Below are 13239 nucleotides of genomic sequence, written 5' to 3'. Positions count from 1 at the left end.
TAATTAAAATTAGACAAATTTGCATTATGAAACAATTTAGACATGAACCCCATAACCCAATTCAGACCTAGTATTAACATGCAATCTGTATATGGAGATGTTATCTGGATGAAAGAAAATATATGATGGATAAGTAAATGCACTCTGAATGCTTTGCAATTGGAATGCAATTGGATTGGTCAGAGCACATCTGGAGGTGGTCCCCAGCACAGGAAAAATAAATACAGCCCTAACAGCAGCAATACTGTAGAAGACTCTTGAGTGACCATTAATGTGAAAGATGAGAGTCACGTCACCATTGGGGTAGCTGAGCTAGCACAAGGGCTAGCAGGCTTCTTCACTGGCATTTATTACCTTCATACAGGATTAGTAATGTTAGCCTAGTTAACAAAGCTTCCAAAAAGTAGCTAACATATTCCTTTGGCTGTCTTTGCCCGTCATATGACTGATGTTTATTGTGTCCATGAAAATTATGACAAAATATTAATTCACTAAAGACTCAAATTAAATTAAAAGTAACATTTGAAAACTAACGATACATATATTTGTCCCAAACTGTTTGGTGCAGGATGTTCGGTTCAGGGAGCAACTTTCCTCAATTCGGTATACTCCAATATACTGTCACAATAGTTCTACAATCCACTAACTCTGACATGCAGAAGAATAATTCTAGAGTTCCACCCAGAACATTTGGGAAGCGAACCACTTAGCTGTAGCATGCTCATGGATGTATGCTAGCCAGCTTAGCCAAGTTAAACAATATGGTGTCTCCCCGTCCTCCTCCCCTTGCTGTGACAGACAGCTTTTCACTCTGCCTTTGAGTGAAACTGTTCAGAACAACTTTCACTCTGCCTTTGAGTGAAACTGTTCAGAACAACTATAAATACATTTGATTTCTGGTGTGGTTAGACAGCAGGGTGTAAGAACCAGTTCTCAGCACCCATGAATCAAGCTTCAGCGTCACAGAAAGTAACCGCTGTCAGTAAGTGTCCTGACTCCTTGCAAGAAACAAAAGGGTTTTCTTTTGCAGCATTGTAACTGTTTCAGTAATAGTTTGACCATTGTTAGATGTTTACATTTCTCAAAATAAAGAACCAAAATGTTATTTTCTACCTATCTTTTGTTTTCTTTGCTGTACTGATAACCAAGAATTTTGTTTACCATTACACCCCTAATAAACAATGAAATAATGTATTAAAGTTTTAACAAAATGCAGCACGCATCTCCTATCCTCCTATCTATCCTAAACTATTTTCTTCACAAGTGTATGTAGCTGCTTGACCTGTAACACTAATGAGAGGCATCTTGCTGTTCAGTGATGTTATGTCTCTGTCAGCAATGTCAGTCTGAAACAGCTAGGACACACCATGAAAACATGCACGCCAGCACGTCAACATAAATAAAAAGGTAATCTGATGGTAACATAATGTTACTGTGGATGGAAGTAACACATTGTTACCTTCAGTCTGTTATCTTTCACGTTTGTAAGCCCAGTAGGTTTGTTTAATTAGGTTTAATGCACCTTATGCTACAATCTACATCTTCACCAAAATGTTCACTAAATGAACAGTTTTGCATTAATGTTATCCAACATTTTTGCTGCTCCTCTCAAGCTAAACCCAGACCACCAACAGTATGTTTAGTGAACAAGTGAGTGAATCCTGCTTCTGAATCATCTCACTACTCTACAGTGGAAAGCACAGGTAGCTGCGATAATGCCATGTGGGAAAGAACGACAGTGAGTGAGCCGGCTCTGTTCAAACAACCAAAATTTGGGAGTAAAAATTAAACTCACTGAGGAGAGGTAGCCTGTTGTATTACTGCAGAGCAGAGTGACATGTGAGCACTGTGTGTACGAACCATTACAGCCTGGTATAAAAAGGTAAACATCGCATATCCCATAAACCTCATGATTGATAAGAGCAGCACCTGTAATAATGCCTGCAACAATGGTAAGTGTACTTTGCATATTAAAGGTTGCATCAGATGTTTCTTCAGAATTCATAGAAGACATAAAAATGTATGCACAGCAAAAATGAGCCCACAGAATATGCGTGTTCACAAAATGTTAACTGACAACAATAATCAAATTACTAAAATGTGACTAAAGCTAATTTGAATTTTTGTTAAAAGACTAAAACTAAAACTAAATCAAAGTCAGGTGCCAAAATGAATGAAAATCAGGTTATAGCAGCCCCTCAAGAGTATCCAGCATCTCCTCCCTTGTCCTCAGATGCACCGTGTGTATTGTCAAGTATGCTCTGCCCACTTAATTGGCATATTGAGATTGAATCATAATTCAGGCAGAATTGAGATAACAAGAAAGCTTATTGATACCAGGTGTAAATGCAAAGGCCCTTTAATTAGATGTTATTACCCAGATAATGTATCCAGATGCAGATTGCATGTTAATATCAAATGGAAATGGATTCTATTTGCAATACAGTCTGTCTCAGACTATTGCAAACATGAGAAAAACGTGAGAAAAACATGCAAGCATTACTGATATTAAAAAAAAAGATCACAGCATGCAGCAGAAGCTGCAAAATATGTTAGTTACAGCAACCCCTGTTGATTTATATTTATGTAGTTTTATTTATGTTCTGACAGCACACTGAGTACATTAAATGGTGTTGTAGTTTGGAGAAGGGAATGAGAACAATATCATCATTGTCCCTGATCTTAGCATATAAAAAGCTCAGTTATAACAATATGCACTGATTTATATTTATGGGATTTTGAAAAGGTTCTGACAGTGTGCTGAAAACATAAGATGGGACCATACTTCAGAGGACAGGGTGAAAGATTTGCCATTACCTTTGAAAATTGATTTCTTTTTGGCTGTAAATAATTTAATATGAGATAAGCTTCTGGGTTTTAAGTTTGCCTCTGTCAGGTCTCGATATCTGCCTCGGCCTGTTGAAAGGCTCAGTTTGCCCTAGTGCAGTAACAACGCTTATCCAGACACTGATGACAGTCACATTAAAATACTCAGCAAGGTTTTAGATGCTAGAAAGTGTGGTGGAAAAAAAACAAGATCAATCTTCAGATGATTAACTACTAACCATTTTCAGATGCAGTGAATTGAGCAATGTGCAACCAGAAAAACAACTTATGTTAAAATCCTTTTACTCCACCTTAAAGAGACCATTATACAGTATAAAATAAAAAAAGACTAAATGATTTATGAATGCTCATACCTATGTTCAGGGATGAAGGGGTTAAAATGATGAACGAGGCAAAGCGTAGGTGGCCATGACCTATTAATGACGCATTTGACTGTCCATGCTAAAGCAAGACTTTTCATTACATCATCATTGCTGCTTTAACTGATTACTGTCAAACATGGTCAAGCCCTTTCTCCCAAACACCTCATCTCCATTAGGCCTGTGTAATACTCCAGGGACTGCCTTTTCTAATCACATGTGTCACAGACACCAGCACATATTTGTCATGCATAGTGCACCATAAGCCCAATGTTTGGGCATTATGCTGCTAGCTCCAGCACACATTAGGATAACTGGTATTCCGTAAATATTAGTCTTGCTACACATTTTCAGCTTGAGTGACTCCGTTCATATTAAGAGGTGACAAGCAGATGGGGTGTGCAAGCTACAAAAGGAGGCAGGCTTAGGGCTGTCAAATCAATTCTGGGAGAAGTTGTAATGCTGTCTATGCTAAACGATCCCTTAATCAAATACAAAGACTGATGCAGCTCCAACTTTTCTGCTTTGAGTATCTGAGGAAAAGAATCCACGCAGTTAAAAAGGCTGCTTATTATCACCAATAAGCAAGCTGTGTTGGATAATTCAAATCGAATTTCACTGAACCAACAATTAAAAATTGCCGTAGCAGGTGTGTCAGCATAAAAATTGCTTCTGATTACCACATTGTTAAAGCTGTAGCATTGTATAACTTCAGAAACTAGAGTCCCAAGTAATAATAATAATAACTGTATTTACTTTTCAAGCAAGACGTTCAAAATGTTTTTCAGAGGAAGGGAAATAAAGTGCAATTACAAACTATGAAATACAATAAGAACATCAATGGCACAAAAGAAGTAAAAAAAAAACAATTTTAGCCATAAAGAAACAAATCTATCAAAAAAGTATCTATATAAAAAATATAAAAGCAAAGCCAAGAGATTGACATGATAACATGACAAAGCACTATCATGCAACAAAAAAACAGCTATTAGTCAAAAACGCAAATCCATGAAAATATGTTTTGAGGCAGGGTTTAAAAACAGACTGCTCCAAGGCTCAATCTGACTTTAACCCAGACTTTAACCTGGAATAGCTAAATGGCCTAAACCACCGGATTTGAAAGACCTTTTGGGACATGAGAGAGTAAAAGGTTTATGAAATAATCCATTGCCAGGCCATGAAAAGTGTGGTCCGTAATTTTAAAGTGGATTCAGAGAGAAATTGGCAAGCACTGCAAAGAAGTCAAGGTGATGTGAGAAAAACATCTTAGTCAGTATCCTGACTGTAGAATTCTGTCAAAATTGGAAGCTGAGCTGCAGCTTGATTGTTGAGGAAGGCAAGCAAGGAGTTACAAAGGTTCAGGTGGAAGAATATAAAAGCATGAATCATTTTATCAGCATTGCCGGATGACACAATTACTGTGATGTTTGAAATATTCCTAAATTTGATACAAACATGACTGGACAAATTTAGGTTTAGAGAACCGTCAAAAATAACACCAAAGTCCTTAGATACATGCTTGATGTTAGGAAAAAGAGGAACAAGCAGTTCTTTTATGTAAAAAGGAGGTCAGGGCCAATCATTAGGACCTCTGAGTTGTCAACGTTCAATGGCAGAGAGTTGAGAAAATTCTGATCTTTACCTTTACAGCAATGCAAATTGTAAAGTGTGTCTTGCTGTAATATGAACAAAAAACAAAACTCCTTGGGAAAGCTGTAACTGTGAGTCATCTGCAGAGGAGTAAAAGAGAATATTATGATGATGAATTATATGTCCTAATGGTACAAACCTGTCTCCTAGAAATGATGTTCTCACTATGTACTAATTAATTTAGTCAATTATGTAAATGCTGCCTGGATGTCATAGGGAGGCGGTCAGGTTTGTACAGCAGAAACAGATCAGAACAGTTTCCATCAAGAGAAAACTGAAAATAGTTTCAGTAATTTGTTCATATTGAGGTCTGTGGATTATCTTAAGTATCCAGGACATTACTCTAGGAAGATATTGCAGATTTTTTCAAAATGTTCCCTCATTTGTGGTGCTGGAGGAAATGTTACATATCAAAACCTGCTATCTAAAGCCTAGTTGTATGAATGTTATTTGTATGTAATTGCTGGAAATTACTGATCAGATCTCTAAAAGTTGGTTCCAGAAGTCTAGAAGAGTTTGAGAGCATGGAGTCAGTCAGTTAGTCACTCGATAAGGCTCTTCAAATCTCAGCCTATTCTGATTAGACAGTATGTATTTATCCTCCATAGAGAGCCTAGAGACATTTTGACTTGTCATAGCTAGAAAAGCACAGGTGGAACTAATTACATTAACGATAGCTCTGTCCCAGCTCAGTAAGCCATTATACACAATAGAAGGGCCCTGGAATTGGCTAAACTGAATGGGATGCAGCAGATATTTATGTTAGTAATTATATCTAACCATGTCCAGTATCCATGCTGAATTGGGCTGCAGAGTTCCCGGACAACAACTAATAACCTGGTGAAGATGTTATCTGTACAGCCTGAATGATTTTTTACAGAAGGTTAGTTAATTGCAAAGGTCTTTTAAATTAAATAGTCTCAGTATATATTTTTTTTTTCTGACACCAAAAAAGAAACAAAAATCTGTCAAATTAAAACGTTGTCGCTATTGTTTTCTTTTTATATGGGCATATTATTGGGCATGACTCTCGGTACAGTTAAATACAAATTGTAATTACACTATTCCTGACTAAAAAGAAGGCCATGCATATAATCTTGGATTTATTGTAAAAACAACCGGCTGACTGTGAGGTAAACATTCACATAAACCCCCTCTTCATAATTATAAGTAGACCATATTCAAATCCAATCCTTTGCACTCAGATCCTTCTTAATTGGAGCTATCTAATCAGCATCTATTGTGCACCTGGGACCCTAGGTGAATGCAAATTAAATATATGGTAGAATATGAAAAGTAAAACCTGAGTTTACCAGAATATAAATAAAAATAAATATTTATAATATTTACATGAGTATAACCCACTTACTACTTACAAATGCAAGTAAGTTTGCTTGTGCTTCATTTCAGATACAGAAATAAAAGAACATATTTAGCATGTGGGTGTTCCAGCACATTTGACACATGCATGCTTCCAAATCCAAATGATAAGTGGTTTTAAAGCTAGTGGCAAATTGGCTTTGTTACAATGGAATAAAATGCCAGCACTCAGAGCTGTAAAAGTTATTTCATTTTCAACTATAGCAACCAAGTGGTTGTTGATTTAATTGAATGGTCACATCATGTATAAAATCAACTTTAACATATCATTTATTTCACTTTGACAATGTTTGTCCTGTTCCTCTTTCATTCAAGTGAGATACATTAAAGGGATATTAAAGTAGCACTAATTTAACATTATGAAGAATTCAAGTTATACACATACAGTCTACAGCATTTTCAAAAATGAGACTATTGTACCTATGAGTCTACAATCATGCTAGCAGCTCTGTGCTGTACTTAGGCACAGTGGTGCTTTGAGTTAAAACTAATGTCAGCATGCTAACATACCCTCAATTCTGATGTTTGGCAGGTACTGTAATATTTACCAGGCTCATTATCTTTCATTATATTAACATTTACTAATTAGCAGTGAACAAAAAGGGGTAGCAGTCACTAAAAATGTAACCTATAAAAAACAATAAAATACCCAAATGTTGCTGCCTGGGTGTGAACTTTGAAAGGGGAGTTTCATTGTGCAGTATGCTATTGTGATGTAAAAAAAAAAAAAAAAAAGAAAAACATTTTTGATTTAGTTTGTTTTTCCATTTCATTTGAGGATCACTGTTGATATTGGTTCCTGAAAATTTGGAGACATTTATGTCAAATATAAAGTATAAGTATGCAAATATTCTTAACAATGACATTTAAGTTATGTATGATAAAATTACTGGTACTGAGATTAGTCACTTGGGTCTGTGATTTAGTCCTGAGTAGATACACATTTGTGAGTTACACATTTGAGTGTGAATGTGTACAGTATGTATCACTACTAACCACAACTACTGTTAGTCCTGTAAGTAACTTGAAAATTGTCCATTGTGTAGGCTACCCATCAAACCCCTGCAATCCTGACCAGGATAAGAAGGTTCACAGAATGGATGGATGATTAATGTATAACACACACAATGCAATCTAAGAAATCTCCCTCCTGTTTTCAGATGCGGTTGCTTGGTGACAGACAGACAACACATGAAAGAGGTGCTCTCCATTCTGCTAATTATCTGCCTCCTCCTGTCCTTGCTACATCTTAACCCATCTTAATTCTTATTACTATTTTCTTTATGTTGTGTGTTCTATGTTATGAAAAGTGCAGTACAAATTAAATGTATTATTATTATTATTGTTATTATTATCTTCAGGCCCATAAGCCGGAAATTGATTCCCACATTATGGGCAGGCTCCAGGGGGCCATGTCCGCCCCTCCAGGAATTTGGCCCTCCCAGGAGAAATCAGCATTAAGAGCGGGAAGTTTGAAAGCGGCTAGCTGAGGTTATCATGCTGACTGGTGTTTCAGTGAGCATGTTAACTGATGACACAACAAAAATGGTGCTATCCAACTAGAAACACCCTGCAGATATTAGCTCTCCAGTTCTGTTACCCACCAGCTTGGCTGGTGGCTAGCTGCCTAACGATGCCAGCTATCACTGTCTCTGGCTACAGTACCTTTGTTTTTTGGGGGTGAAACAGCTAGCTGCCTCCATCAACCACCACACATTCACAACAAAACCTCAGCACGTTGCTCCACAGCTCACTGAGCCTACTGGTATTCAGTAAACACGGTTGGTAAACATGGTTGGTAAACAAAGTTGGCAGTTTCTGGGTCGGGTTTGGATGGTTGATTAACGCATATTTTTGCGGGTTGGGCGGCGCGGATAGGCTCTCGTAACAGGTCAGGTAGGTGCAGCCACAACGCAGCAGGAGCGTCTGTGTGTGTGTCTGTGAGCCTGCACACGTGCAGCTGGGGAGAAGGGGCTGACTGGCTGGAAGTGGGAGATGCTTTGCTGAAGCACTGTGCAAAACAACATGAGATCTTTTATGTTATTATGACAAGTGTAAGGGAAAAGACATCACCTGCAACAGTCTCGTGCTGCTGCTCGTTTGCGTTGAGGCAATGTGAGCGCGAGCAACAGGATGCTGACTGCAGCTCATTTCCAGTGTCACTAATGAGAAGGAATTTCCGAAACTTACATATAGAACCTTTAAACAGACCCAGAGGTCCACAATAGTGAGAAAGTTGTATTTTGAACCCCTTCTTCTCATTTCCTAACTTTCTCCTCATTCCATTTCGTCACTTTCTTCTTATTCAACTAAAATTCACCAACACATGTCCAACTGATAGATAAAATAAATATATAAATTCCTGGGAGGTGTAAAGGCCCAAGCTTTGGTTCTGTCGCCACAGATGTATCCTCATTCACTCACAGGGATCTGTTTTGGCAGAGGTGGTCTAGCGCTTGGAGGGCTTTGCAAATAGGAGTTCTGAAGTCTCTAATGAGAGACGAGAGAGAGAAACAGAGGGAAGGAGGGCTCTTATCACTATGCTGGCAATTAATCCTTGTGTGCTGCACACCCACATATACAGTACACTGCTCCTGTGTTGCACCCTCTAATTTACAGGCTGAGAGACAGCAGGTGTTCAGGACAAAGTAAACAGAGGGGAAGTTGGAGGGAGGGATCGTTCGACCTGCTCCAGTCTGCTATTATGTGGCTCCCCGCTGGACTGAAAACAAGATGGCACCTCTCTTGGTATGCAAAACCTGTTTAGCCTTCCCTGTCTAAGTACTAGGCCAGGGCCCAAGGTCACACTTCCAGAGTAGGCTTCGCAAATGTTGTTCCACCCCCGAGGCGTCAGCCAGCGAGAAAATTAACAGGCACTTTGTGTTTTGCAGTGTGTTCCTGTGGGAGAGATGGCTGACTGCCACACTGATCCTGTCTTGATCTCCTCAGCCGAACACTCCGGTATTCAAAACAACAGTTTACCCTCTACCCAAAGTTATGTTGCAGTATAAATAACCTACTCCGCAATTAAAGCTCTATGTGACAACTTGGCACAATAACATCATCTTGGGTGAAAGGTCCAAATTCATAAACGCACTTGTTAGACAATAAACAAGTGTGAGCTTCCTGCTGATTGCAGATTATGGTGGATCCAGAGACACGTGCCAAATGGTCACAACATTTTGTTCACTTTTAAAATTGTTTTTTGTCAATTACAGATAAATAAAAGCATAATTTTATGCTGTATGCTGCACTAACATCCAATCTACACCATACTATATATTCGATTAGGCCATACGTAAGAGTTTTAAAGGGGTACTCCAACATTTTACGATTGCATTTAGGAAGACAGATTAAACAAGACCAAGGAGGATAATTACTTTCATATTTATTTACTTTTTTAGGTGCTCACCAGTCAAATTTAGTTTGTCCTTGTTTTCTAATAGACCACACTAATGCAAAGGTAAAATAGAAGATAAGCGGTACTTAAACTTGCTGCAAATTGCAGGGAAAATTGCATCTGAAATTTAAAATTGTGGTGCCTAAGAGTCCACAGCCGCTTTTAGATCTATCTCATAGTTGAGATATTTCAGTCTGGACCAAAGTGGTGGACCAACTGACCAACCAAGCGACCATCCCACCACTTGTCTGAATAAAAACGAACAGTCAAAATTAATACAGCAGATATCCTGGCTAGTATGGGTTAAACTTCAAAAACTCAATATTTAGTTAATAAAAAATATTTAGTTGGTAAACGCCCAGATCTTTCCATCTCTAATATGGACCCAATTTGAAACACGGACTTTAATTTATAGGTATAGTCTAAAGACTTAAACTGAGAAAACCCTGATCACATCTCTAAGATTATTATATCAGACCTGACACAGCTCCTCCGCAGCCACACACAGGCTGAGTAGTGCTGAGTAGTGCTCACTATGATGAGTAAATTGATCTCGATGCTTAAGATTGATGGATTTCCCCCTTCAGTTAAATGAAATGCTATGGAGTCATCTACAAAACTGGTGAAAAATGACATGTTAATATCACATTCAGCTTCATTTGTGAAACCCCTTGAGTATAGTAGCTCCATCGAGAGCTGTATGAGAGCACTGCAGTGGTGTTGCAGCCTCAGCTGCAGTAGCAGTATAATTAGCATACTGTCAGATGTCATCCAGTTGGCCTCCAGACTTGTTGCAATGACCTTTAGCACTGTTTGCACTTTCTCTCACTGTTAAACATATTCTACATCGTTGCATGCTGCTATTTCTTTAGGCACATTTTGGCTGACATTTCCAGGCATATCACTCAGATGTCCATTTGACCTTTTTTCTTTTGCTCCTTTATCTTATTCTGGGAAACATACCAGTTCTTCTTGGCATTACTTGTCATACAATGTACCACAGTGATCTACTTTCTGAATCATGCTTCACTTTTTTGATGTATATACTTTTAGTGTGAAAGTATATTTCTATTTACTAAAAGGACTTACACAAAATATTTACAGGAAATTGTGATTCCCAGATAATGTATCCTCTTGAATTTGGCTGTTTGTCTGCTAGCTCCATTAAAAGGTTGACATTTGTGATTTTGAGTGAAATGATTCCTCTGCTATTAAATAGATGTAATTACTTTGGTGATTTCTAAATATTTTCAAGCCATCATCAGGTCAAAATTTCAATTTGTTCAATATTTTTGGTTTATGACTTAATACCTGCAAAACTAATGACATTCCCATCAACCTCAGCTATACTTTGTGTTTAATGCTATTTGACAAATATTAGCCTGCTGTGCTAAACTATGATGATGAACATCACACCTGCTAAACATCACCATGTTTGCCGTTAGCGTGGCTATAGACTTTTAGTTGTGAGAGAGAGAACAGTGTGCTTACGATAAAATGCACTGATTGTACAAACCAATCCACATTTTATTTCTGTCTAGTGTTTGACCAGAGTTGTCAAACTATATCACATAGTAAAATGCTAAGAATGCTTTCCAGACCAGCAGCTCTTCTTGTCCAGTGGCCTCATTGTCATTTCCAGCCATTGATGTAGAGGCAACGGACTGTCCAAAGGGATCTTTTGTAAGCCATGGAAATAACAATGGCTGAATGGGAGCATGGGGTTGAACATGACTATGGGGGCTGTGGGCCTGAGCAGTGTAGAAAATACAAGGCTAGCAGAGAGTACTCTATGCTGCTAGCAGATGGTATGAATAGGTTTATAAATGCTTGAGTGGGCTGTCAAAATGATATGATCTGGCATTTAACCATTTGTGATGTATAGAGGAAAAAATATGATGCGATAACCAAGGACAGTGCTATCTGTTCTGTGGCACTGAGCAGGAAGAAATTTGATCTAAAAGTGAGTATTTTTTGGAAATAATGGCTTTCACAGTGCGCTCAGATAAAGCATCTCATTTCGCAGATGTCATGTGTTGTGATCAGTGGAGACTTCTGTATGGTATTCCCACCCGAAGATGCCTTTGAGATATGAAACCCTGCCACACTGCGCTCTCAAGGATCCGTGTGCCTCCACTTAAGCAAACATTTGCATTCGCCACACATCTGTTAGTGTATCAAATTGTCTTCATGCAAAGAGCACTTCTCTGAAAAAATCTGTCAAGGTTGATTTTCCAGCTCAAGGTTGAAAAATGCTTTGACCTCAGTCCACTTACAATAAAGTTCGACTACATCATCCATTTATGAGGTGAGCTGAGCACCCTTTTCTATATCCTGTGCCCAGGATTTTATCAATTATCATCTCATAAGTGCTCTTGCAAACATGCCTTCCCAATATAAATTGGAGCATTAGGGATATGAAAATTCATGTTTAATGGTCTTCATACTTTATGGGGCTTCATTGTAATATTTTGTGTGCTATGGAAATTAAAGTACAATAACAATACTTTTCAAGGTCATTTAAATGCAAGACTCAGTTAATGCATGTTGTATGGCAGCAGAATATTAATCATCTCACAGGAGGGTGTTTTAAAGGCTGGAGCATGACATGGTGTAAAAATGACAGGGTTGCTGTTTACAAGGATGACCTTAAAACTAAAAAAAAAAAAAAAAGCTATAGTTTCGGTGTTCAAAGCCTCAGCGCTTGTCCCTTTGTCTGTGAGTTAATTGGGTGTCAAGGCCTCTGGACAACAGATTTATGTTCTTTCAGGCTAACGGTTAATCTGGAGAATGACTTTGGCTCTGGTACTGCGCAGCCTGAATGGTGGCATGGCCTCTCCTCGTGTGTCACCACCTCCAGTCTCACCATGCAAAGCAGTTCTGCCTCCCCCGGTGCCATGAGCCCGAACATGCACTCAATCTATCCCACAGAGCAGCTGCACATTTTACCCCACCATCACTCTCTCCAATAGCCAGACTGAGACCTCAAGTAGTTTCTCTGCTTTTATGCCCACTGAGATGCATTTAAATCAGGTATGTGACAGTTATGCGTATATGCATGTTATGAATACAAACACAGTGAGTGAAGCCGCTGAGGAGTGGATGAAAAACAAGAGCCATAGATAGATATGAACTGTAATGTAGAGGGCCGATTTTGCAGGAGCTGTAGTATCTGAGAAATGTCTGCTTGTGGCTCTACAGAAGCAGATGAATATAAATTGATTGGAAGTGAACTCCCACAGTGCAATGTGCTGTAGTGTTTATAGCCAGGTGGAGATGCAGAGTGAAGTGCTGTGGGCCTTCACAGTAACATACAATCTCAAGAGTGGCACCATTCAGAAATGTTTTGGATTGCCTTCTTACAGGATAGTAATAAAACACAGACAAATACAAAGGGGATGATAGCCTGTATTGGCCCAGCTTGTATTTGAAATAATGAAAATCTGACAGGGATGGAAAATACAGAGAACGCTCAACACACCACAGCTTCCAAAATAAATCTTTATCACTTTGGCAATACATACATCACATTTAGAAAAAAACTGCAAGTCCAGCAAGCAAATTAAGAAATACTTGCCAAGAATAACAGCAGGTAAAGAGAAA

General features: G+C 38.5%; 1 long non-coding RNA gene across 2 annotated transcripts in view; it reads left to right on the top strand.

Annotated features, from left to right (window-relative positions):
• The window catches only part of LOC137182051 (uncharacterized), a 47142-nt gene extending 34439 nt beyond the window's left edge, over nt 1–12703 (top strand). Inside the window, exons 3-6 of one of the 2 annotated variants that reach the window (XR_010928236.1) lie at nt 7397–7436; nt 8856–8984; nt 9128–9197; nt 11663–12703. This is a non-coding gene — a long non-coding RNA (uncharacterized lncRNA). Of the gene's footprint in view, nt 1–7396; nt 7437–8855; nt 8985–9127; nt 11638–11662 lie in introns of those variants that run through there. The other variant, XR_010928231.1, reaches the window with a different exon arrangement.
• The last annotated feature ends 536 nt before the right edge of the window (nt 12704–13239 follow it).

The sequence above is a fragment of the Thunnus thynnus genome, chromosome 4 (genome assembly GCF_963924715.1).
Source record: "Thunnus thynnus chromosome 4, fThuThy2.1, whole genome shotgun sequence".
Taxonomy (NCBI): domain Eukaryota; kingdom Metazoa; phylum Chordata; class Actinopteri; order Scombriformes; family Scombridae; genus Thunnus; species Thunnus thynnus.
Note: the sequence above shows the minus strand (reverse complement) of the source record. Positions and strands in the feature narration are given on the sequence as shown.